Here is a 27,054-nt window from a genome sequence, read left to right as displayed (position 1 = left end):
TTGATATAACCACATAAGGGCATAAATCGGGAATATTTAACTAGAGTCCTAGATCGGTCTACAACACCCCCACCACTCACGGGCTCAAGTGCACACACTCAGCCACGCACGCACCACCCCCAATCACGGGCTCACGCGCACACACATAGCCATGCACGCACACACCCCCTACCCCTCTCACGGGCTCACGCGCACACACACAGCCCCCACCCCACTCACCAGGTCTCTCAGGCTCCTCTCGTCCCGCGGTGGTGGCGGCTGCATGGGCTAGGTAGGCGGCGGGGGCAGGCCCCGGTAATGTGCCTTGAGCCCCCTCCGCTTCTCTCCCCATGTTCCTGGCGGCAGCGGTCCAGGCCCAGCAGCAGGCGGGGCTCTCCCTTAGCACGGGAGCCTCGCTGGTGTAACACGCTGGCTCCCTCCTCATCACAGGAGCGCGGGGCAGGCTCCCGTACGCTTCCTGTCTGTGCTGGTGGCCCCTCCCTCAAGCAGAAAGTACCGGGCAGTCCTGCCTGGCTCCCTGTGTCTCGTCTCAAAAGGCTGAGTCCGCCTTGTTGATAAATATCCTGTTTTTTGGTTTTTAAAATATGGTCACCCTAATTATAGATTTGTTTCATTGCATTCCTCGGGATTGTCGGCTATTAAGTACATATCAGACTTTTCTAACAAGGTCCACCTCGATCCTCCTCTGGAGTGAATATGTCACAGGCACGAGGCGCGTGACGTCAAGGTGCCATGACGTCATGTTCCCAAGAGTGATGGTGACCTGGCGCTTCTCTCACTGGCTCCAGGAGGCCTTGAGAGAGAGTGCACCTTCACGGACCCTCGTGGACCACAGGACAGGAGTAAACCTGCTGAAGGGGCACCGGGGCCTCCACTCCCCCCCGGGATGCCGCCAGCCAGAAGCGGCGTGTGCCGCGTTTCTTTGCTCTAATTGCTGACGGGATTATTCGACTCTAAATATTTGTGAGGCGCGCAACGTGGATTTGATTAAAGACTATTCTACGAAAAAATCCAGTTCTGGAAACTGCAGGAAAGCTCATATTTGGCTGTTTTCGTCTCCAGATGCGAGGGGCGCAGTAATTCTGCGTATTATTATTTTCCGAATGGTTTTCGGTTCCAATGTGGGTTCGTTTAATGTTTGAGCCGTAGCCAGGGTTTGCAGACTGAGGCCCACCGAGAGCACATGTTACCTCCGAGGCAGAAACAGTGCAAGGCACGGGCCTCAGGCACGAGGTGATGGCAAGGGAGGGCTGCACGTGTGCACTGCACGCACCATTGCACATCACATGACATGCCCCAGACTCCTGGGGGTACTCAGCAGTACACCCTCAAACACCCCTCGCCACAGGTAGGTGCACACATCTGCGGGCTGCTTACAAAGCACTGAAAGTAAGCGTGCACTGGCTAAACTGTGTAAATGCACGTGTGCACTGCACACACCATTGCACAGCACGTTACATGCCCCAGACTCCTGGAGGTACTCAGTACATCCTAAAACACCCCTCTCTACAGGTAGGTGCGCACATCTGCAGGCCGCTTACAGAGCACTGAGGGAAAGTGTGCACTGGCTAAACTGTGTAAATGCACGGACCACTGCACAGTCACCATGCACTGCTTAAGAGAAATTACCAGTAGAGGCCGACTGTGGGGAGAAAACCATGCTCCCTGCTGTATCTTCCAGAAACATCAACAGTTTATCCCGTTACACAATGGGATGTTTTCTTTCTTCAAGGACAGCTGTGCCACTCCTCCCCACCCAGTGGTCATCTCCACATGTCATGGAATTAACCCTCTCATTGACCTCTCTGCTCACCAGGGCCATTTGTTCAAAAAATAGCAATTGCGATTTTTACCGATTCACAATTAAGAAATCGCAATTCCTAGTGTAAAAAACGTACAATCTACAGACAGCGTTTGAGTAGAGTAAAGTGTGGTAGAGTGCAAGAGGTAGAATGGGGTAGATTGGAGTGGGGTATATTAGAGTAGATTGGGGTGTGCTAGATTGGAGTGGGGTAGAGTGGGATATATTGGGGAAGAGTGAGGGCAGTGGATGGGGTAGAGTGGGGGAGTGGAGATGGATAAATTGGAATGGAATCGAGATTGGAGTGGAGTGAGGTAGAGTGCAGTAGATTGGAGTGTAGAGTGGTACATTAGGGTGGAGTGGGGGTTGAGTACATTGTGGGGGGAAGGCTGGATTGGAGTGAATAGGGCAGATTGGGGTGCAGTGGATTGGGGTAGATGTGAGTGGAGTGTGTTAGACTGGAATAGGGTAGATTTGGGTAGAGTGGAGTGGACTGGGGTACAATGTGCTAGAATGGAGTACATCGGGGAAGGGTAGAGTTGGGTAGAGTCGAGTAGACTGGGGTACAATGTGCTAGAATGGAGTACATCGTGCTAGACTGAAGTGGGGTCAATTGGAGAGGAGTAGATTGATACGGCATGGGATAGTTTGCAGTGGAGTTTAGAGTGGAATATTGGAATGAAGAGTGGAAAACTGGATTGTGTTATATTGGGGTAGACTGGGGTAGATTGGAGTACAATGGGTTTGATTAGAGTAGGCTGGGGTAGATTGGAGTACAATGGGTTGGATTGGAGTAGACTGGGGTAGATTGGAGTACAATGGGTTGGATTGGAGTAGACTGGGGTAGATTGGAGTACAATGGGTTGGATTGGAGTAGACTGGGGTAGATTGGAGTACAATGGGTTGGATTGGAGTAGACTGGGGTAGATTGGAGAACAATGGGTTGGATTGGAGTAGACTGGGGTAGATTGGAGTACAATGGGTTGGATTGGAGTAGACTGGGGTAGATTGGAGTACAATGGGTTGGATTGGAGTAGACTGGGGTAGATTGGAGTACAATGGGTTGGATTGGAGTAGACTGGGGTAGCTTGGAGTACAATGGGTTGGATTGGAGTACAGTGGGTTGGATTGGAGTACAATGGTTTGGATTGGAGTAGACTGTAGCAGAGTGTGGTAATCTTCTGTGGAGTGTGGTAGATAGAAGTGGGATGTGGTACAGTGGGGAGTGGTCGATAGGGTTAGATGAGAGTGGAGTAGATTGGAGTGGAGTAGGGTAGATTCAGACGGGATAGATTGAGTGGTGTATATTGCTGTAAACTGAAGGGGGTGGGGTATATTGGTGTGCAGTTGAGTGGGGAGGAGTGCAGTGGGGTGAGTGGAGTGTGATAGATTGGAGTGTCTTACAATGGAGTGGCATAGTGTGGAGTATCTCTCACCAAATACTCCTGGAGCGACTCCAGGACATCGGGCTTCAAGGGGTCACTCTAAAATGGTTGACAGCATTTCTAACAGATAGAACGCAGTCACTTTGTGTACTTTCAGATCTAAGACCACCAAAGTCACCAAGGGAGTACCCCAATGCTCCTGCTTGAGCCCTACCCTCTTTAATATTTATGTCACTCCCTTGGAAAATCTGATGAAAACCCTGGGATTCAGTCCAATCTCTTATACAGACGACACCCAGCTCCTACTCACCTTCGACAAATCCATTTCCAATATACAATTCTCCTTCTTGGAGGGCATAAAGACCATCGCTGCCTGGATGAGAGCTAAATACCTACAACTTAATGCTGAAAAGTTGGAGTTCATGTTGTTTGGAGGTGCAACACTAAGCCGGACTCCCAGCTGGTGGCCGGAGGAACTGGGATCTGCTCCCACTCCAAAAGGAGTGGTCAAGAACCAAGGTGTCCGGATCAACAAGAATCTTACCCTTGAAGCACACACCACTACCACCGCTGGTACCTGCTATCTCACACTCAGCCTTCATGGAGGAGTGTATCCCATGCTACCTTCTTCCATAAGGAAAACCCTGATGCAGGCTCTTGTGCTAAGCCGTCTGGACTATCTTATGTTATGTTAAATGATTATTTGTAGAGCGCACAACTACTCAATTGAGTGTCCCGGCGGTGAAGCAGGATGAAGGCCAAGCCAGGTGGGGAAAACCAAGCTCTGGAATTTTTACAGCTGAAACAACCACGTTTTTAGTGATTTTCTGAACACAAGGAGATCATGTGTCAATCTTAAATCCACCGGTAGATTATTCCACAATTGCACCTGGAAGGAACGACCCCCGATACGTGCCCGAAGGTATCTGGGGGTCCAAGCCAGTTGCAGTGCTGCAGACCTGAGTACACGGTGTGGGTGGTAAAATTGGACTCTCTTTGTGATGTACCCAGCCCCTAAACCGTGGAGAGACTTAAAAGCCAAAACCATGGCTTTGAAATGGATCATTTTGTGGACCGGGAGCCAGTGTAGGGATTTCAGCTGTGTGGACATGCGGGCTCCGGGGCCAAGCATGAGTATGGTTCTTGCTGCAGCGTTCTGGGTCACCTGCAGTCTAGTCAGTAAATACTCAGGCTGCCCCAGATAGAGTACATTCACGTAGTCCAACCTGGAGATTATTAATGCCTGGACCACCGTTTTTCTGTGGGTGATAGACAGGAGGGGCAGGAACTGTTTCAGCATTTTGAGCAGGCCAACGCAAGAACCAGCCACCGATTGGATCTGTGCCTGCATGGAAAGATTACCATCCAAAGTTTTTTTGTAAATTTTTTTTAGAGTTTTATATAGCGCGAACTAGACCTGAATCTGGTATCAGAGCGCTTTACATAGTACCAGTTATGTTACATGAGGACACACATTCATTTTTGTTAGGCACGGGAAGATTAAGTGATTTGCCCAGAATCACAGGATGTTTTGGCGTCAATACCGAGACTCGAACCCAGGTTCCCCAGGTTCGAGGTTGAGCGCCCTAGCCGTTAAGCCGTTAAGCCAACTCCTCTCCCAATCATCAGACATGGGGTATAAGTTTATGAGCTGGAACGTGAGGGGGCTAGGCACATGCAGTAAGGGATATAGGGTCCTGTCCTTCCTTCGCAGACATAGGGTTTCCATTGCGTGCCTCCAGGAGACCCACCTTGCAGATGATGGAGCCCAAAAATTGAGGAAAAAGTGGCGGGGTCAGGTGTTCCACTCTACGCTTTCCACATATGCCAGAGGAGTCCTGATATGGGTGGCACCCGGGGTCCCGTTTGCTATCCAATATGTGGAGGTGGACATACTCAGAAGTTACCTGCTCCTCCGGACGAAACTGGATGGCAGGGATGTCACCATACTGAACTCATACGCACCCAACACAGATGACCCTGTCTTTTTCCAGACCCTTCAGGAAGTCCTAATCCCTGACCTGGAGGCGCCGGTGCTTTGGTTCAGGTATTTTAACTGTGTCCTCGATCCCGCACTGGATAGGTTTCCGCCTGAGCTGGCACAAAGCCACGTATGACTGCGAAGCTTAGGGAGGTCATGGGGAATATAGGAGCTCTTGATGTTTGGCGCCAGAGAAACCTGACACAGAAAGTGTACACCTGCTTTCCCCCCATTCACAACACACATAGTCGCTTGGATAGGGTACTAGTGGCAAACACAGAGTCAAATATGTCCCTCGAGGTTACCCCTCAGACTCGTTTCTTATCTGATCACTCCCCAGTGGCGTGCGTGGTGCTCCATTTTCCCGCCCCCGGACTTGGAGGTTGCTGGCAGATATCCTTCAGGGCCAGGTGGGGAAAGGTCTTAACGTCTACGTGGACCTTAACTGGGAGGGGGGGGGGGTTCCCTTAGCCACTAGGTGGGATGCCCTGAAGGCGGTGGTGAGAGGGGCGTGCATGGGTCTCACCTATGGGGTTCGGAGACAGCTCAACCAGGACCTACGGAAGGCAGAGGATAATCTCTTAAACTTGCAAACTTCGACGACCCCTGATGCCTTACAGCGGGAGAAGGAACAGACTGCTCAGTCTCGCGTACATGACATCCTCGATCGTCTTAACAAATATACCCTCGGCCAATATAGACAGCGCCTTCACAGGGAATGCAATAAATCATGTCACCTTTTGGGTTGGATCCTTCGGCGGGAGCAGGCCCCGGAGCATATTGTAGCCCTGAGGGACCCTACAGGGGCCATGGTTCACTAAAAAAAGTGGGCATCCTCCGAGTTCTCCAGTCCCACTTACGACAGGTATATGCCGCAGACCCCGCTATCACCGAGGCCTATTATCTCCCTTACCTCCAGAGGTTGACCCTGCAGACCCTTCCCAAGGTGGCACAGGAGTTAGATGAGGGCCTAACACTGAGTGAGGTGCGTGCAGCATTGGGCCGCTTGCCGCGTGCTAAGTCCCCATGGAGCAATGGTTTCCCTCCTGAATTTTATCAGGCATTCAAGGGTACACTTTCCCGCCTCATCTTGCAAGTATTTCTCGAGGCGTTTGAGCACGAAACTCTCCCGCTGAGTATGACACAGGGGGAAATCTGTATGATCCTGAAGCCGGAGGGGGGGACAAGCATGACCCTTCTTCGTATTGTCCGATCACGATGATCAACACAGAAGTGAAGATCTTGACTAAGCTATTAGCCACGCGCCTGGCGCCGTATATGTCCCACCTGGTCTATGCAGACCAGTGCAGGTTTATTCCAGGGCGCAACACGGCCATGAACCTGTGGCGATTAAATCACATTATGCATGAGGTGCGTGGCGGGGAGGAGCAGATGGTTCTGGTGTCGATCGACCTTGCTAAAGCGTTTGATACAGTCGATTGGAGGTCCTCCGGGCAGACGGGTTGGGCCCCAACGTTTGTAGCTGGATTCGCATCCTATATATGGCCCTTCGTGCCAGGATAAGACTTGGAGCTGCACGGTCGGAAGAGTGGCGACTAGGATGGGGTACACGCCAGGAGTGTCCCCTCTCACCACTCCTGTTTGCCCTGGCCATAGAGCCCTTTGCTGTTCGAGTCCGAACAGAGATGGCACAGTGGGGCATCGAGGTGGGAGACACATGCAGTGTCATCTCTTTATATGCGGATGACGCCTTGTTTTATTTGACAGCTCCGAGAGAGGCACTGCCGATATTGCTGCACCACCTGACTGAAACTCAACCGCGGCAAGTCTTTGATTTTCCCGCTGGCGGGCTTTGACTCGGTGCCACTAGAAGACTTGCCAGATCTCGGGCTGCGCCGGGAACGGGAGGGATTCCGTTATCTCGGAATTCAGGTGGCCCCGGCGGACTCACAGTTGCTGGCCCGGAATATCGATCAGATACTTAAGTCCCTACAGCAATCGGTGTCCCTTTGGAATTCCTTGCCGCTTTCTTTAATAGGACGGCTAGCCGTCGCCAAGATTGTAATGCTTACCAGGACGCTATACGTCCTCCAGAATTCGTTGTGTCCTTTGCCCCCAGGAGTCTTTCGCACTCTCAACGTGCTGCTCACGTCCCTGCTTTGGGCGGGTCGGCTCAGCAGGGTAGCTCTCCACACTGTCGTGAGTAACTATGAAGAGGGAGGCCTGGAGGCACCGCGCATCGACTTATATTATTACGCGGCACAACTACAGCCTGCGGCCAGGTGGTTCGCAGACGCGGATAAATGGGAGACGTGCCTTTTGGCAGGCAGAGCGACCGTACAGGAGCTCCAGGTCGCATTGATGCAGAGAAGGGGAGCAGACGAAACTCTGCCTTATGTTGTGCATCACACGGCGGGCATCTGGCAGCGGTTTGGAGAGAGAGTCTTGCGGCTGGCGCCCTTCCATAGGGAGCTACCGGTCTGGATACTGGCCCCTTTTGTTGCTATCGAAAAACATATGTCCTTTCACACTGGCGGGAGGGGGGATGCGAGGTTCTGGCCGCTCTCTACCCCAACAAGTCCTTCCTGACTTATGAGCAGGCGGAGGAGGCTTTCGGCCTAGGAAGAGGGCAGTACCTGCACTATCGGGGACTGCTGGATGTGATAAAGGTGACCTGGCCACAGTGCCCGGACGCCCCACCAATGACACACACCTTAAACATTCTCCTTTCCTGCGGCAGGGGGCGTAGACTAATCTCTCTGCTATATGCGGCTATGAAACAGGACTCCACCCCACCGGTGCCGCAATCCTGGGCAGCATGGGAGGCAGATCTTGGTGCTCCACTGGAACAGGTGCAGCGGAAGCGAATAGGGTCCCAAACACGCAAGGTATCGAGCAATGCACGATTCAAATTGATACACTTTAATTTCCTGCATGCACCTACCTAACCCATATCTCGTTGAGGCGCTTGTCTGGAGACAGGGGGGACAGCTGCCCCAGATGTAGTGCAGGGGGAGCGGGCTTCCTGCATTTAGCCTGGGACTGCCCTTTGATCAGGAGTTTCTGGGCGGGCGTGGTAGATCACATAGTCACCACTACAGGCCTTCAGATAGCAATGAATCCCTTGCGTTGTTTACTGGCGTTAGTCCCCAAGCCCAAGAAAAGGAAACTTGCCTATAAACTATTGCAACTGATGTTGGTGCTTGCCAGGCATAGGGTGGCGATTACTTGGATGGGACAGAGGGCCCCAGAGGTGCCCACTTGGCTTAGAGATGTGAGAGAGTGGTCCCTGGCTGAGGAAACTCATACGCAGCTCACTCGGAGGGATGAGAAACTGCAGGAAGATTTACTTGCCTGGCGAAGCATGTGTACCTCTGGACTGGTGGAGAGAGGGCGGTCTTCCTAGGGCGAGTCTGATGGGGCAAGTGACGAATTGTTGTCGCCAATAGGGTCGGGGTCTGATGGGGAGGGAGGGGGGTTTCCTAGTGTTTATTTATTACAGGAAGTTGTGTGTGGTCTGGCTGCTTCCTCATGATGTTATTTATTTGCCTGCTAATCTGTTATTCCTCATGTGTCCGTACCTATCCAGGTGAAGCCTATATCCCCAAGTGCCATAATGAGAGGGTCGAGCTGCGTACATGTGTTGTAACAATGCAAATTGAGGGTTTTATTTTTGTATCTGTTACATAAACTGAAAAAATAAAGTAAAAAAAAAAAAGATTTTTGGAGGCAGGAAGCAATTTGTACTGGTGAGATCTGTGAATGATCCCAATGTGAATGTAGCACCTAACAAAAACGGGCCATGGTTGGTGCCAGTTGTTTAAAAATAGATATCAGAAGAGCTAATTGTTAAGCTGATCCAACAGGCCAAGTGCCCATGGCAAGAATTGGTTTTCAATTTTCTATTATGAAGCTCCGCCTCATGTGTGAGCTTCGTTGTCATGACCCACTTTTAGTAGGATCTCAATATAGGAATTTTGCCTGTCTCTGAGCTGGGACTGTTAGTCTTATTGTAAGTTGTTTCCATTAATAAAGAAAACATTTGCAAAAAAAAATAAAAATAAAAAAATTATGTCAAACCATATTAAATATTAGGAATTTTCCACAGACATAGGAAAGCTAGCAATCTTTCCTTAAAATGTTTGCTTTGACACATGAACTATGCCACATATTTTATTTGATCTAGTGCATAAAACTGTGTGGCATTTTTCTCTGTTTGCTTTGCTATGTTCCACACTGTGCATTTGAAAATACCTGATAAAGGTCTTAAAAATTGCACCACTGACCTATATTCTCATTTATCCCATGAAATACAATCTGTCACTTCCAGATGTCAACTTTCTGTATAGACTTTTAGTTCTCAATATCAGGTTTTGGAAGATGCTCACGTCAAGTGAAGCTATAACTACTTTTCTAGCAGCAACCAAGTGTGAGGCCTGCACTTGAATGAGCGTATCTTGAAAACATCCACAGAGCTGCCAAGGTTTCAGATCGCTATGTGCGACAATTTCATAATTTCAGTGTAATTATGAGTGACATTTCAATGATTATGAGTGACACTTTTTCGCAAGGAAAATCAAGCAATGAAACATATAGGGAACATAAATATCAGGAATTACACCCATTTGAGCAAAGACAAACTCTAAGAAGTCCCTGAAGACACAACATCCATCTCACATTTTTCGTGCATGTTTCCTTCACTCTTGCATAACATTTTCGTCCGTTTCAAATGAATGAGATATAAATGAAGAAAACTATGCCTCTGTCTCATTTTGGTGTAAACTGATTGGACTTACGGCCTACTAATGTTAAAACATATGCCTGCAGCGGTCAGAGTGAACTTCAGTACAGACTCCGGGCCTGATTCACAAAGGGAAACTGAGACAAAGGTCTAACTTTACGACTTTCGGTATTCACAAAGGGGATTTACGAGTAGTATAGATAGACTTTCGTCTCAGTTTACATTTTTGAATTGGGCCCTATTGCAAGAACCCCCCCGGCTGTCAGTTCACAAGTGCGTGGGGTAGCGTGTCTGCCCATCGGAGCGCTTCACTGGTGACGTGGCACTGGTGCTCGTGCTGAGACCCAGGCTCAGGGCTGCTGTAAGTCCACCTGAATGCGAGTCTGCTGGCTGCAGACATGAAGTCGTTCAAGTTGTCACTGATATCTGGCGCTAGGATGCTGCAGACCGACTGCTCTCGTGACCTGACCATGGCAGGCTCCAGCACACCAGGAAAGAGTACATTCACTGCTGATGCCTGCTGCTAAGCTAGTGGGCCTCTGGGGAGGTGCTATAATGTCTGCCTCCTTTGCTTACTTGGAAGAAAGGGGATCTAGTGAAAGCTTTTGCAGCTGTTTTTAACTTTGCCAGCAGAGTGGGAGGGAAGCCAATATGGGCTCTTTTGAAGACATATGAAGACAAATATATCTCAAAGGTTTGTTATGGGAGTGAGATATTGGGCCACATTGGGGTAGGGGCAGTGCAAAGTGCTGAAAACTCTTTCCTGCGGTGGCCCTTTCTGTCCCACAAAGCACATCGTTTTATGTCGTGCACGAAGAGTTGGGGATGCCTTTCCTCTCAGATTTACTGGCTTTCCGTTCCCTGGATTTGTGGCTTAATATTTGGGCTAAGCAAGATAATACACGTAGCAAAGACGTCCTACAGGAATGCCTTTCACTTGACCATGTCTCAAGCATCCGATGGCTCCAGTATATAAGAGTTGGCCTAGCTCTCCAGGGTAGGTAGGAACTATTTATTAACCCTAAGCGCATATGTAAGAGGGACCTTTCTCTGGTCAAAGAGTGATTTTTAAGAATGAGCCGCTGTGATAGAGAGGGAAATGAGAGGTGTAAGCCTAGTGTGCGTAAGTACATTGTGTTAAACACTGTACCAACCACCGAACCTTATCTTCTAGAGCTTAAAAGCATCCATGATCGTTTTCTATTGACCCGGTTTTGGCTCAACCTCTTCCATTACCTCTTGGCACATCCTTGTGGCTCCCAGAGAGGCCTGTGCCTCATGTCCTGTGGCTGCAACGGCGAGTCTCCTCAGGAAATGATGCACTTTATAATGTTTTGTATGCTGTCCCTAGAAAGTTATTTATTATTCCCATTCTCAAAAAAGCGGGTTTTAGGCGGGTGAAACCAGCTCTTATCTTTTAATAACTGCTCTAATGACACTGTTTTGCATACGCTTAACTTTTTACGGGTCGTTGTTAGAGTCAGGTCAAGCTGCGATTAACTTCTGTACTGTAATTCATGAATTTGTATCTTAAGTTCTGATTAACTTGGACATATTATATTTGTCAATCTGTAACTTGGAAGATGTTTCATCATTTTATGTATGACTTTTATAGGTATCTTTTATAAAACCGAATAAAGTTTGTTGATAATAATCACTAGGGGATTCATTTAGAGGGTAGCATGGTATCCCTCACAATAACTCCAGGAGTCACAGTCTCCACAATGTACATGCTTTGTTCCCCCTACTCTAACCTTACATATACTAACCCTGGGCAAAGCACTACCCTACGCTCGCGGAGTTTGCGAAGTTTGTGCAACTTCGCAGTACGCGAGCTGCACGTAGCACAGTGCGAGCATGCGTAGTGCAGCGTAGCGTAGTGCAGCGGTCATTTTTTGCTTGTTCGTGGTCCTGAACGTCATGTTCGCTACCGCAAGCAAGCAAAATGACATCCCGGCGAGATTCTCAACGCGAGGAGGTCAGGTTTCTCATTGTGAGTGGTTGCGCATGCTTGCGACCGCTCTCAATGAGAAACTACCTGTTCGCGTTGAGAAAGCTGCTGCTCGAGTAATAATCTACTCGAGCAGCAGAAAACTACAGCTCGCACTGTGCAAGATGCCGTTTTCAATGCTTGCACAGTGCCGGATGCTTCTCCGCACTGTGCAATCATTGAAAACGCATCTTGCACAGTGCGAACATGCTACTACGCAGCTCGCGTAGTGCTACGTGAAGTTCGCGTAGTGCGAAGTGCACTTCGCGTAGCTTCGCGTAGCGCTACTTCGCGAACTACGCCCAGGGTTAACATATACCCCCAATCACCTGCCCAAACCTCTTTCTGCTGATGCCAATGTGGTACACCGTCAACCCGCAGACCATATTTCTGGCCCCTTTGTAAGCGACCATACAATAAAACTGCTGCAGTTGTAAATACATATCAACTACCATTTGTTGTGTTTGAAACATTTTATTGAATAATAAGACCTAATAATCCTAAGCTGATTATTAAAGCAAAACAATCAGTTGCTATACACATGAGACAAAAGTTATACATAAAAATCAACATTCTGTAACACAACAAAGTTATGTAGAGCACGATTCTTAATTTTGGGCAATCTTTAAAGTTCAACAATAGAAACGTTCATGAAGAACAGGAAAGGAAAGAAGGTGGGATACAGTGATTTCATTAATGTAATGCTTCCTACAAATAGAAAAACAAATTCTAATTATTTTCCTTAAGCAATAAAGTCCTTACATTAAAAAACTAAGAGAAATATATTGAACAATGAACATTTCATGTGTAATTTGAATTTGAATATTTTAACCTCCTCAGCATTATTTGACTCATGATTACAACCTGAATGCTTTCTGGAAAGGAACCACCACATGGGGTTCAAAATCACATCTTTTCCAACAATATGATTAAAATGATAAACTTGGATTTCAATTCAATTTATTGATTCAGGCCTTTTTGAAGAGCAACAATTTTAAATATATACAAACTCCATACACATTTTTAAAATTGTCACCTAAACTTAAATTCAATCCACCTTTTGATTAAACACTTCCCATTCCAGCAAGCTTGTACAGTGGTTATTGTCATCTGCTCACCTACATTATGCTTAATATAAATAGTGCACAATTTAGGCGTTTGTGTCTGCCTACAACGTGGACTTGATACAAACAGCAGTACCTACAAGGTGGATGTTACAATTCAACAAGAGTCTAAGATAGTCTAGCGCAACTGACTTTGCATCAACATTACTGGGCATCAGACTTGATGGCAAGCCAACTTAAAACTTATCCGTATTGTTTACATTATTATCAGAGACCATACTTGTCTCTTGGATACAACTTTACAACAGAATTTTTTTAATTTTCATTCAGTTGTATATAATAAAACAACCTACCTGCCATAATTGATCTATCTATTCATCTTTTTGGGTTCTGGAGTAGCATGCTACTTGCCGAAAAGCGCTTCAACACTTCCATCAGGGGTAGCAAGCAATATATAAATGCAAAACCTTCCCTCTTCTATCCCTCCACTTTCTTTTTGAACGCAACTAACAGACCAACATGTCCAGCTCCCAAAATATTTTCTATATTTCCCTATACTAATTCACCACTAATCATTTTTGGATCCCGGAGTAGCGTGCTACTCACCGAAAGAGCGCTTCAAAGTTCGTCACGGGTAGTAAGCGTTATGTAAATGCAAATACATTACAATTACTGTTTACATCAGGCTGCACTAACACGAGGATAGCAGTAGAGTGGGGCTTAGAGTTTATCTGCCCAGAACGAATCATACTACAGAAAGTGTGTGAACAGTCTATATGTTGTGTGCCAGGCAGATAAAAAACAGCATACAATAATAATGTGCGCCTTTACAGGACTTACATTTGAATTATCAAAAACATACCTCCTCCCAAAAAGAAAATGTTACAAGGCCAACTGGAAAGTAAATGTAAAGGAATAAAAAGGCACGGTATCAATACTGAAGGCATTTTGGACAAACGGGGGTTAAATGTTTCAGAAGGCAACAATTCGATGAACCAGGCTACCACAGCACAGGAATGCGGTCTCCAGCTCTGGGTCGGATTCCTGTAATGATGCACGCGCCGCAGGGAACAGATACAAGGGGCACGCAGCGTTCTCGTAAACTACCTTGACCTACATGGTGCAAAAACCTAGGCGCTTTCATTATTTGTTATTAAAACACATAGATATAGAAGACAGACCCCACGCTTCGGACCTCAAAAGAATGGATTCTTAGGCATTCTAAAATTTTTTGTGCAAGGAGGGATTTAAAATTAACTACATCGCCTGCAAAAGGTCAGAGGGCACGACATGCTCCGGAGTGTGCATGATTTGGTTCCCAGAACTCCTTGCAAGGAGCTTGAGAATTTGAGTCTCCACAGAGCTGCTGCGGGATCTCTGATGGGTCAGTTCATCTGTCCAAGCTATTACACAATTCATTTCTCCTTAGTTAATGCTCAGAAACCGTCAGACGAGGTCCATTTTTCATTGGTTCGTCGTACTCCAATCTGCCATAGCTTCCAGGCAAAGGGTGATAAAAAAAAGAACAACGATCGGTCAGCAGGTTTTACAGCTTTTTGTTAAACATTGAAAAGGTCCCAAAGCAAGAGAGGGAAAGGCAGAAAAGAGGAAGGTGACAAAGAGAGACAGCAAGGATGAACAAGCGAGGCCGCGCGCGCCAGGTCGGCGGTGAAAGTGAAAGCGCCACATTTGGAGCAAAAGTGCACCAGGGCCAGCGCGACCGCCATCTGTTTCCAATTAACGCGACAGCGAGACGCGGACAGTATAACTGGAAAAAGATGGCGCTGCTGCTCGCTCCCGAGCTGCCTAGTCCAGGGGTGAGAGAAGGCGGTACATGCACCCCCCTTTGGCCAATTGCATGCTGTCTTTCTTAGAAAGACAAATGTAAAGGCTGATAGCTAGTGATGAAAAAAACAAAAAGTACACGCACAGGCGTGTGTTCAGAATTTAAAGCCCTTACTAAAAGCCTTGCAGAGCAGCGCATGCACGCTAGCTCAGGCGAGACCGGAAAATGGTGTACGAACCAATATAAGTATACAGAAGGGTTTTAATGTACAAAACCATCCAGTGATCATATTAATCTACATAGAGTGGTGAATTTACTGGTGGTACCTAAAAGAATACATACATAGGAAATATAAGAAAAAATCTAGGTCAGACATTTGAACAACTGTCCAAGCGTTACATTTCAAAGCTATTCAGTCCAGGACATAAAAAACCATCTGAACGGGACTACCATAAACTATATAGTCAATGTCTGTTATTCTTAGTATAGGTGAAAAATAAAATAATTTTTAGACAACAAGATTCACTACAATAACAATATACTGTAGAAGGGTTAATCATCTGACGTTGGGAAATGTGCCTCAACTCACCATGGCATGCGGCTCAGGGTGACTCTCCGCCCTATCAAATAATTATAGGAAGGGGAGCATGGTAAGAAAATAAGTCTTTTGGAAGGCTGTAAGTGTTCTAGGCATTTTACAAACAAGTGTAAAGATAAAGTGTGCCCATGTAGATTAAAAACCATCCAAATACTCAAAGGCGGTGTCTGCGATAGTGAATCAGGTATTTTCGTATGGCTGTGAAGTCCCTAATAGGTTCCCCAAGCATGTATTCAGATGTCACTAAGGTCTATCGAGACAAGCGGGCAGCGTAATGGTGTTGAACACTAGGGGGAGACACACCAGGACCATAGAGGCAGTCGTGTGTCTGCCTTGAAGTTTGTGTATCAATGCATTTGATGGCTCGTGCTTCATAACAGGCGTGTGTTAAGGGGGCACAGGGTGAACAAAGGCAGAACCTAGTGCAGTAACTTCCATAGCAAACGTGGTGTTATGGGGAAAATCAGAAGCAACTGCCCCATCAAAATATGCAGAGGTAAGGCACATGATAACACTGCCTAGTCGAAACATAGATGCAATATTCTTCAAGTAAAAACAGCGGATGTGTTTGATGTGCACTGCAATAACAAGGCTGCGATGCAATGGAGGAAATGCGCTTAAAATTGTTGACCTCAGCATGGGTGCAGCGTGCTTTGTTTTCAAGACAAAACACCTGCCACATGTGTACTGAGAGCTTTCCTACGACATGAGATAGTGTGCTTTGAAACATCCATATCTTTAACACAAATGCAACATTCTTTTCCGTTTTCATAACAAGAAAAAAAGAAAAGACGCGCTCAAGGCACAAAAGATTCAAGTTAAACAAAAAGGTAGGTTCAGGGACCCATTTCTGTATACAGGGAACATGCTGCTTCGGTGCAGAAAAAATTACAGATATAACAAACGTAGGGTCAGAGACCCATAACTGTATACGGGGAGCCAGCAATCCGTTATACCACTGCAGATGAAGGACGGTGCCCAGAGTAATTGCTTTTGCTTGAATAGAGGATCCGGGGCTAGCTAAAGCCGAATTTGGTGTGTGGCTACTCACTCAGGTTGTACAATTGAATCACTCTGATGCAGTCACGTGACCCTGTGTACTTGGGAAATGTAGTCCCATGCCGGCAGCATGAATCTGAATGAACACGGACTAAATGCTGAAGGCTTTCGTGCCTCTGTCACATGCAGCAGGGTTCTTCACGTGGAATAGAATCACTAACGACGGGCCTCCATCGAAGTTAAATGCAAATACCACGATGTCCTGGCATGTGTTTTTAATGGGTCAGTGCCATAAACCCAAGGGCAGAAGACCCATTAGGAAAATCAGTACACCCGAAAATCAGATTGCTCATAGTAGAATTGAGTGATGGGTGTGTAAACCATGTTCCTTGCACTACACATGTATCCTGTTGCAAGCAGTCAGCCCCATACGTCTAAGGGTATAGAGATGTTAGTGCACCCGAATCAGAGTGCCCAATCTTGTATGGATAAGTGTAGGATGGTTGGACCATGCCCAACGGACAGTCTGTTACAGGTATCTGGTGGTGGTAATCTTCTTCTGAGTGTATGAGAGGACAATAAAAAAACTATACATATGAAAATATAGGAAAGAACAGGCAGTGTCCCTCGCACATATTCCAAAGCACCTGGTTATCAGGAGCCATAGTTCTATATGGTTAGCCATAAGTATTCTCTTGTATGTTAGGTGACCTGTGGCACTGCACCTCACACCCTGAAAAATTGCTCACATGGAAAAGGTCAAGTCTAATGGGGCTGCCTCCGCCAGAGAAGGGACAACTCCCTTGTTCCTATAGCAACCAATGGAGATCTGGGACTATCCTACATGGACATGGGAAAATGGTGTTCAGGCCCGGTCCTATCCCAATCACTGCTTTTGTTCCCATGGTTTGTCTGTGCCAATTGGGATTTCAGTTATATGTGTGTATCAACGATATTTTGGTCATCTGGCGAGGTGAAGATCAATCTATCCCTATCTTTGGAAAATCGATTTGCAAAACCGAAGAGTGTGGCATGCCAATGACTGCTTCCACAACAACTTCAAGAAAATATTGTCCTATCTTATAGTCCCTATTAATTGGCACAAACAACATTTTCCTAAAGTAAACAATTGGTTTAATAAGGAATTCAGACTATCAAGTAGATATCTGGGTAAGGCATTTTGCAAAAAGGACATCACAGAAATCAGTCTGGGCAGAGAGAGGTACAAAAGGGCCCAGGCTCAGGCTACGAAAGAATGGGAGGAAGAAAGATGGCAGGAACTCAAATTGGCTTGCTCTCTTAAGAACTCCACCAGGTTTTGGGCACTTGTAAAGTGGAGGGGAGAGAGGTCTCTGCTTCACCTCTGCAAAATAACATTTATCCCCAGACCTGGGTTGATCATTTCTCCAATCTTTATTCAGTAACTCATTTTAATGAGCTGGACACTGTGCTGGGGACTGTGTAAACAGACAACTCTATAGCTATACCTGGCCCTTTCCTTAACCTGGCTGACATCCGCAGCTCTGGATGCAATAACCAGAGGTAGAGCTCCAGGATTAGACAGCATTGCAGCATATATCCTTCTGCTAGAAAGAGATAAATTGTCTTAGTATAACCTTTTCTTAACTAATGCCATTATCAGTGGTGCCCCAGTATCGGACTCTTGGTAGGTAGCGCACATCGTCCCGATATATAAGAAGGGGGATAAATCCATCCAGCCAATTACAGGCTGATCAGCTTGATCAACTGTGCAAAGAAAATTTCTGCCCAATTGGTCTTGAGCAAGATTGAGAAATGGACTGCTGCTAAGTCCAACGTATCCCCTTTCAGGCAGGCTTTAGGAAGAAGATATCCACGATTATGCCCAGGTTCCCTGGAGAACCCAGGTCCAAGTGACTGAACGATTATCTATCAATTAAGGTGTTCACCAAGGCTGTGCACTGGCACCCACCCAGTTTTCTTTATATCTTAATGTTGTTCATTATCTGCCCTCAATTGATGCATCATACCTGGCTGGCACAAAACAAACAAGTTACTTACCTTCGGTAATGATGTATCTGTAAGAGACATATTAGTTATAGATTCCTTATCTTAGAATTACCCCAGGCGTCAGACTGGATCCAAGGAATTTTTTCTTAGCAGTACCCCTGCGTGTTGGTAGGTGGCATCGGTCGAATCCGCGTCTGTCATTGGCATTGTGGTCACCGGGATAACACCGAGGTGTCTACTTAGACTCCGCTCCTGAGCGCTAACCTCAGCTCTGACACTACGCTCAATGCCAGAAGCGCACACCCATGCAAGACACTGACCATTGGTGAACAACACTAGGGCCCTGCAAGGGAATCCCTATCCCTAGAAGTCAGTGTGCAGAATGGGGAGGAATGGTGGGGCGGTAAGGAATCTATAACTAATATATGTCTATTACAGATTGTTGGACTTGGCCATTCTGGCAGGTTCACCCGTAAACTTTTTGCTTTTGATATGTGACTTGGTGTTAGTGATTTTTGGCTTCTGTGCACTTTACCACTGTGTCCCAGGGTAAAGTGTGTGCGTGTGTCCCTGGTAGTTCCTGATGCATGGGAAGTGCGGGTGCGAGTTTCGTATGTGCGGACTCGTGTGATTAAATGCTGCACAATGATGTGTGCGGCGTTATTGTGTCTAGTGTGGAAGTGCCACTTCTAGAAGTTGGCATGTCTGTGTAATTTATGTGAATTAGCTGTCTGGCTTGTGATTGGCTGAAGCTGGCTGGTGAGCCTGGCTCCAGGAGTCAGGATGGGTCTGCCCCGGTGGTGAGTTTAGAGATCTGCATGACTGATGTGAGGGAGGAGTGCACCTGGGACCTGAATCGGGCTGGGCTTTCCCCACACAATGCTGGCTCCGCCCCCTGTGGTGCGACTGATGACCCTAGCCTGGCCAGTGAATGAGAAGAGGGGCTGAGCACATCAGAGTGCTCCAAAACCAGCTGTGACTGGTCTTCCCCCACCCTACAGACAAAGGATGTATGTGTATAAAAAGAGGCTGTGACCCCATGTAAAAGTTCTTCCTGATCCTGTCTTGAGGGGGGCCTGCTGCTGGGAGCCAGGAGGACCGCCACTGGGACTGCCTCCCTGTCAAGCAAGCCGGGCCGACGACGGCTGAAATGCCAGAAACCGGTCCCCGGTAGCTTGTTTCCTTCCCAGTATAAGAATTGGCTTGGTAGTTTGGTTTGCCCTGTTCCCATCATGCACTGGGACAGGAACAGACTAATTTGCATGTAGCCAGGTTCTGAGCTGGGATGGTGCAGTGAGCTAAAAAACGGTGATGGATCAAGCCCTGATCTTTGGACTGGGTAAGAGTGGTCTGCTTAATTCAGACACTCTGTTCATCACCACCCCCTTTTCTGAATCCCTGTCTGGAGGGCCCTGTGAGCTGGCCTCTGGGCCCAGCCTTTGCCCCCCACTTTACTTCCTAAGGATTTTTGTATTGCTATACTTCCCCTGGACCTTGGGGGACCCTAGCGCTTGGGAGCGCTTTATTTGTCCCTGCAGCGCTTGACTGGCTCAAGGAAGCTGTGATCCCTATCTCAAGGGATTCCCCGGCGTGGGGATCCCCCTTTTTGCTTATCCCAGAGCAGGTGCCCACCCTGCAGAATTGCCGCTATTTTTGCATTGCCTTCACGGGAGCCCACCCCTTTTTATTCATTTATTTTGCAGGTGCCGTTTTTGTAAATCTAAAGAGGGTGCCTACCCCTCGTTTGCCCTGAAGACTTCACCGGCCCGGGGGATCCCAAGCAGAGTGCTGTGCCCGCCTCCATCCGCGCTGTGATTGGCTGCTGGCCCGGGACACCCCCGTGATGTCATTCCCCGGGGCCGCTGTGATTTGCTGCCAGCCCGGGACACCCCCGTGACGTCATTCGCCAGGCCGCGCTATGATTGGCTGCCGGCCCAAGGCTAGGTCCGGAAGCCCCGCCCCAGCAGGACGAGGAGAAGGCCGCGGAAGCAGCCGTGCCCGGTGAACCGGCGGAGCACCCCTGCAGGAGGGAGAGCCCAGCGACAGTCCGGCCTGGAGGAGGGTTCCCCCCAACCTGCCCCTGCCCAGGAGCAGCCCCAGGAAAAGGAAGAGCCGGTGAGTGTTGCCCGGTGGTCATTGTTGTAGAGGGGCACATTGCCGGTGCCCACCCCCCCCCAGTGTGCTCTCTTTGTGCGGCGGCATTTCTTCAGAGTCCACGAGGGACACCAACGACAGGGGCATTACTGTTTTAAAGCCCACGAGGTGCCCAGAGCTCATTTGCTAATTTCGAGTCCCCCGAGCGGGACTCCAACGTCACGGGGGCACCTTTGTTTTTGGGCCCACGAGAGGCTCCAACGTTAATCCCTACATTTGGGGGGCATTTCGGGAGGTAGAGCGGCCCCAGCTGGCAGCGGACCGCTCCGCCCACGTTGGGCAGCATTTTCTTTCGAGCCACAAGGCTCCTGGCCCCAGTTGTTTACTCAGAGCCCACAAGGCTCGTGAAGGACCAGTTATTTTATTTCCATAGCCTGCAAGGCTCCCACGTGTTTTTCCATTGTTTATTGAGAACCCCAGAAGAGAGCCAGGAGGCACGCTGATGCCAGGCTCAGTTCTCCAGCTGCCCAGCACTTAGTGGCCAGCTGCTACGTTTAGGCCCCGGGCGAATCTTCCTTGGCTGCCTGCGCAGCCTGCCCGGACATTTTGGACACAGGGCGTTTCAGCCCCTGAGAGGCCAAGTTGGCCTGGAGACCTTTTCATGTGTTGTGCCCTTGCGTGGGGTACATGTTCTTGCCTACTGTGATTTTTGCGCAATTGTGATACTTACCTAATGTGATTTCTGCATCATGTGTAATGCTTTTTGCCTATACCTCTGAATGTATGTTTATGCTTAGGAGGTTGTTTTTCCCAGTATAGGTGATGCTAGTGAGTTCATGGTTCCCTGCGCGATATTTGCCTAAGATGTTTAGGATTGCGTAGGTGGTACTTACCTTTTACCAGTGGTTACTGGTTGTGTGATACATTTGTTATTTGGTGCTACAATTATCATATGTTCTATGTGCTAAGCATTATCCCTACCAAGTGCTAATTCTAAAAGTGCTTATTCCTGACAGTGGTCCATGTGGCCCTGTCCCATGTATATAATCCCCTGTAAATTCTGCCCGTGCCTATGGCACATTGTAAAGTGTGTGTTTATTATCTAATGTGTTTGGTATAATACAAAGGCTATTTTTATATATAACCTTGTGTGGAGTTTCCTTTGTGGTGGGCCTTGGGTGTTGTTGCTGGGTGCGCGCGCAAACGCTTTACATATCGCCTCCGAGATAAGCCTGACTGCTCGTGCCAAGCTACCAAGGGGGTGAGCAGGGGTTATCTTGGCGGGTGACTTCCTTGCCCTGACTTAGAATGGTGGTTTCTGCCTGGCTCTAGCGCAAGCCTCAGCCAACCGGAAATCGCCATTTCTAACACAGATACATCGTTACCGAAGGTAAGTAACTTGTTCATCTGAAAGATACTATTAATTATAGATTCCTTACCCTAGAATAGATACCCCAGCAATACCAACCCCGGAGGAGGATCTGCGAACTAAGTTAACACCAAAAAGTCCTGGAGAACAGAACGGCCGAAAAAGCCATCTCTCCGTACTTGGCTGTCCAGGCAGTAATGTATAGTAAACGTATGCAGGGATGCCCATGTGGCTGTGTGACAGATGTCAATCAGCAGAACTCCACGTCCCAAAGCAGTAGTGGCTGCCGTCGCCCTGGTAGAGTGGGTGCGCAGTCCTACTGGAGGTTCCTTTTTAGCCAAAGAATAACAGATCTTAATGCATAGGATGACCCATTGAGAGATGGTACCTTTGTGCACTGCCCGAACTTTCTTGGTGCCCACATAATCCGCAAAGAGTTGATAATCCCCCCGGAAGTCTTTAGTGCGGTCAAGGTACAAAGACAGCGCACGTTTTGGGTCCAGACAGTGGAATCTCCCCTCCTCTCTGTAAGGGTGCAGAGGTGGGAAGAAGGTAGGCAATGTGATGGTCAGACCTATGTGGAAAGAGGCAATCACTTTGGGCAGAAAACCTGGCTTATACGGAGGACTACTTTGTCCGGATGAACAGCAAGAAAGGGAGGTCTGGAAGATAAGCCTGAAGCTCACTCACCCTGCAAGCATTATTTCTTGCAATTTATAATAAACTTTTTTTTTTTTTTTTAAACCATTTTTATTAGTTGCAAGAGAGAATATTTACAATACTTAAATCACACTAATTATACATACACATATGAAGAAAAAAAAAAACAGTGCATATAATATTCATTGTATCTTGAGGAAAAAAAAAAAAAAAAAAGAAAGAAGAGCATATAAACGTGCCGGTATCACAATACAATCATACATTTAGTTTATGAATGATCCCCATATTCTTTCCTTTCGTTCTAGGGTTTTTGGGCCTCTAAGTTTAGCCAATGATAGCTCCATTGTATACATTTCATGAATTAGATACCACCAATCCATAACAGTTGGGGGTTCTTTTGATATCCAAGTTCGCGCAATGGCCAATCTCGCACAAGAGAAAATAATGGTTATTAGATCCTTGAAATTGCTGTTATTATCTTGTATATCCAGTAAAATTAAATGGGCAGATATTGCCGGAAAAATTATTTGTTTTTTGTCAAGAACCTCAGTTATTCCTGCCCAAAAAGTTGAAAGTTTCGGACACGAATAAAGCATGTGTTCAATAGGAGCGGCTTCTTTATTGCATTTTGGACATTTGGTACGTTCATTAGAAATATTACCGAGTGTCCAGTTTGAAATTCTCTCTGGTGTATAGTATAATTGGGTAATAGTCTTGTAAGATTGTAGTCTTAAGCTTGAAGAATGGACAACTCGATTAATTTGTTTAAATGAGTTAGTGATATGGTTGGAGTTAATATTAATTTCCAGCCTATTCGTCCATTTGTCTGCTATCTTCCCACAATCACCAACATGGCCTTTGTTCAGCAAAGTATAGCTTTTACTGATAAGAGATTTGGTGAAGTTCGAATAGATACATTGAAGAATCTCTGATTGTTCGACGTTCACAATTTGATTTTTGTTGATCAAAAAGTCATGTAGCTGTATATATTTAAAGTACATAGTGTCTTTAATCTTATATAGTATTTTTAATGAATTAAAGCTTAGAAAACCTTCCGAACCATAGAGATCTCCCAGAGATTTAATTCCATGATCTAGCCATTGAGCGCTGGCGCCATCAGAAAAAGTATTTGGTAACCCCGGGTTCCCCCATATTGGTAATTCAGCATTAAAAAAAGGAATTTTATTCGTGTCTGAAATTTGATCCCAGATTCTTTTAATTAATCTGACGGTCTTGAATTTAACTCTTTTGTAGTAATTTGGGTCGTTGACCCGAAATAAAAATTGGTTGCTTTGTGGCCCTAACACAAATTGATGGTAGAATAGAGGAGTTTCTTTGGATAAGAGGCTACGTATACGTGAAATAAAAGTAGCAAAGAAGTAAGTTTTTAATTCTGGAAAGTTTAATCCTCCTTTTTCAATAGATAATTTAAGTGCCGTCATTGACCTCCGGGCTTTTTTGTATCCCCATATGTATTTACTACAGATATTTTCTATCCTCCTAATATAAGTTATGTTCAGTTGTAGCGGGATAGATCTAAACAAGTAAAGTATTTTTGGTACTATTTTCATTTTGATTGTATTGATGCGTCCGATCAGACTAAGTGGTATTTTATGCCAATTTTTGAGAGTGGATGTAATATCCTTTAGTAGGGGCTCATAGTTTATTGAAATGATTTTATCGATATTCGAGGTGAGTTTCACTCCTAAATATGTAGCTTCAGAGCATAGACCTATTATCGGTTGAAGCGGTTTGTAGTTCGCTATTACTTGAGTTTTATTAACATTTAGGCGATAGCCCGATATATCGCCAAAGTCTTTAGCTTCCTTAATTATATTAGGTATAGCTTGTGCCAATTCGGTGGTATAGATGGCAATGTCATCAGCAAAAGCTGTAATTTTTAAAGTATTACCTTCATGTTCTATTGGGATGATACTGTCTTGGATCGTAAGAGCGTTTAAGAATGGTTCTAACGCTAAAGCAAAGAGCAGGGGTGAGAGAGGGCACCCCTGTCTAGTACCCCTTTTTATCAAAAAACTACCTGAGTTATTACCTAGATAGCTGACTATAGCTGATGGTGCTTCATATAGGGATTGTATCCATCTCAGATATTGTCCCTGTATACCAATTGATCTTAATGTTGCCCATAAGTACTCCCACCCCACTCGGTCGAATGCTTTCTCAGCATCTAGCATAACCATTCCCAGTGGGGTGTGAGTGACCGCCGCAACATCAAAAGCGGTTATTGCGGTGTTAATATGAGCAGTAGTATCTCTCCCCACCACAAATCCATGTTGTTGACAGTTAACCAGATCAGGCATAATAGGGGCTAGTCGGTTGGAAAGTATTTTTGCGAAAATCTTTGCATCAGTGTTAATTAATTAAATTGGTCGGTATGATCCCTGTTCTTCTGGTGGTTTTTTTTTTTTCAAAAAGAAAATAATTTTTGCTATACGCCAAGAAGCAGGGGCACTACCTGTTTCAGCTATAGAATCTATCACCTGATGGAGCAAAGGAAGTAGTTCTTGTTCGCAAATCTTATAGATCTCCATGGGTAGATTGTCTTCGCCAGCGGCCTTACCTAAGGGGAGTGAATGTATAGCCTTTTTTATTTCTTCCATTGTTATTTTAGTATTTAGTATTTTATTTTTCTCCGAATCTATTATTGCAATTTATAATAAACTTTTTAAGAGATTATTCACCTTTTTCGCAACGAAGATGAAAGCCCAAGCGTATGTAAATCGTTTGTCTGGGGAAGCGTTTTAAACCCGACGATCTGTTGAATATGAAATACATTTATTTAAGGAAATATTTAATTTTATGGGTACAATTTGACCACATACACTAGCCTTACGATGTTTCGAAAAAACACTCGGCTCAAGGCTGAAACAGTCAAAAAGTGAGCCTTTCGGATGTACGGTATATCTCCTTAAGTCAAAGACAGTACATCCTTATTTGAAAGTAATGCATACTAAATAACCAACATCCTTACTAATAAATATTGAAAAGGCATGAATTGTCAACTGTCTAGAACAATGAAGGCGAAGGGGGCACAAGGCACATTCCTCCTCCTCCTCGACTGCCCCCGCCGCACTCGAGGAGGAGAGAAGAGATGCCGCCAAGAGCAGCCCGGTGAGTTAGGGCTGGGCAGGGGGACATGGTGGCATTCCCGCTCCCACTCCCCGTGGGAGTGGATGGTGTTTAGGGGTGCCAATGTGTGGCACCGAGTCAGAGCGGCCCATGTGCTAAGTGGGCCGCTCCAACGATAACGGGGCACATTTGCTTCCAGAGCCCCGAGTGGCTCCAACAGTGGGATGTACGCTCCCACGTGGGTGACATTGGTTTTAAGGCCCCAGGCGTGCCCAGAGCCTGTGCGTGGCTCCACCGCCAGAGGCATATTTACTTAAAGGATACAGTGAGGTCCTCAGGGGTCTGTGCTACCCCAGTTTGTGCATCATTCGTTCAAGAGCCTGTGTGCTCCATGGCACATAGTTGTTTTCAGAGCCTAGAGGGCTCCAACGTGTGGCGCAGTTGTTCTGAGGGCCAGTGAGAGCCCATGCCACATTTCTACTTCACAGCTGCCCAGCAAGTAGTGGGCAGCTGCACCGTTTAGGTCTTTCTTTCTAGGGGACATGCTTTGAATGCAGGAGTGAGACGCACTCCTTCGCCCCCATCTTGGCCTGCACATCTGCGCAGCACTTAATGCCAACTGCAACGTTTAGGTTGGCGCAGTGGCGCACCCTTGACCTTCGCTGCCTAGGTAGCAGCCCTGACTTTGAGGACATAGGGCATTTGAGCCCCCTTTTTGAGACGGCCAGTTGGCCAGGGGATTGTTACATTTATAGGGCACCGGGCCCTAATGTGATTTATGTGCTCACTATACTTTTGGTGCTAGGAAATGTATTGTGTATAGTATGTTTTGTGCACCATGTTGGATACCTCTAAACTGTGGTTTATGATTATGAGGTTGGTTTGTGTTAGTGAGATTATACTTCACTATGTGATTTATGCCCCGAATGTGAGTTATACTTAGGTGGTTAGGGTCTAATGTATTTAGACTGGTGTGATACTGTGCATAATGTAATTTATGTCACAGACTGATGCAAAGTACAGGGATTACAAGTGTTTACTGGTTGTACGTTTCATGATCTATTTTACTTTTACCAAGTTCGCTTGGTGATGGTCCTGACCATGGTCCATGTGGCCCTGCGAGGTGTACATAATCCCTTGTAAATATTGCCCAGTGCCAGTTTGCACAGTGTACATGTTGTGATCACTATTCTAATGTGTTGTGAGACTACAAAGGCTATTTTTGATATAACCATGTGTGGAGTTTCTTTTGTAGTGTGCCTGGGATGTTGTTGCTGTTGTGTGCGTGCGCAAATGCTTTACACATGGCCTCCGTGATAAGCCTGAGTGCTCGTGTCAAGCTATCAAGGAGGTGAGCAGGGGTTATCTTTGGCGTGTAACTCCCTTGCCCTGACTAGAGTGGTGGTCTATGCTTGGCTTTGGCGCAAGCCTTAGCCAACCAGAGATCCTACTTCTAACACAAACACTAACCTCTACACTCACCATTGTATCCTGAAAACACTGGACCCCCAGCACCAAAACACTAGTGAGATAAAGCTGGATGAGA

This window comes from Lissotriton helveticus, assembly GCF_964261635.1.
Source record: "Lissotriton helveticus chromosome 1_1 unlocalized genomic scaffold, aLisHel1.1 SUPER_1_unloc_4, whole genome shotgun sequence".
Classification (NCBI taxonomy): Eukaryota; Metazoa; Chordata; class Amphibia; order Caudata; family Salamandridae; genus Lissotriton; species Lissotriton helveticus.
The sequence above is the reverse complement of the archived record's forward strand: the minus strand, read 5'-3'. Positions refer to the sequence as shown.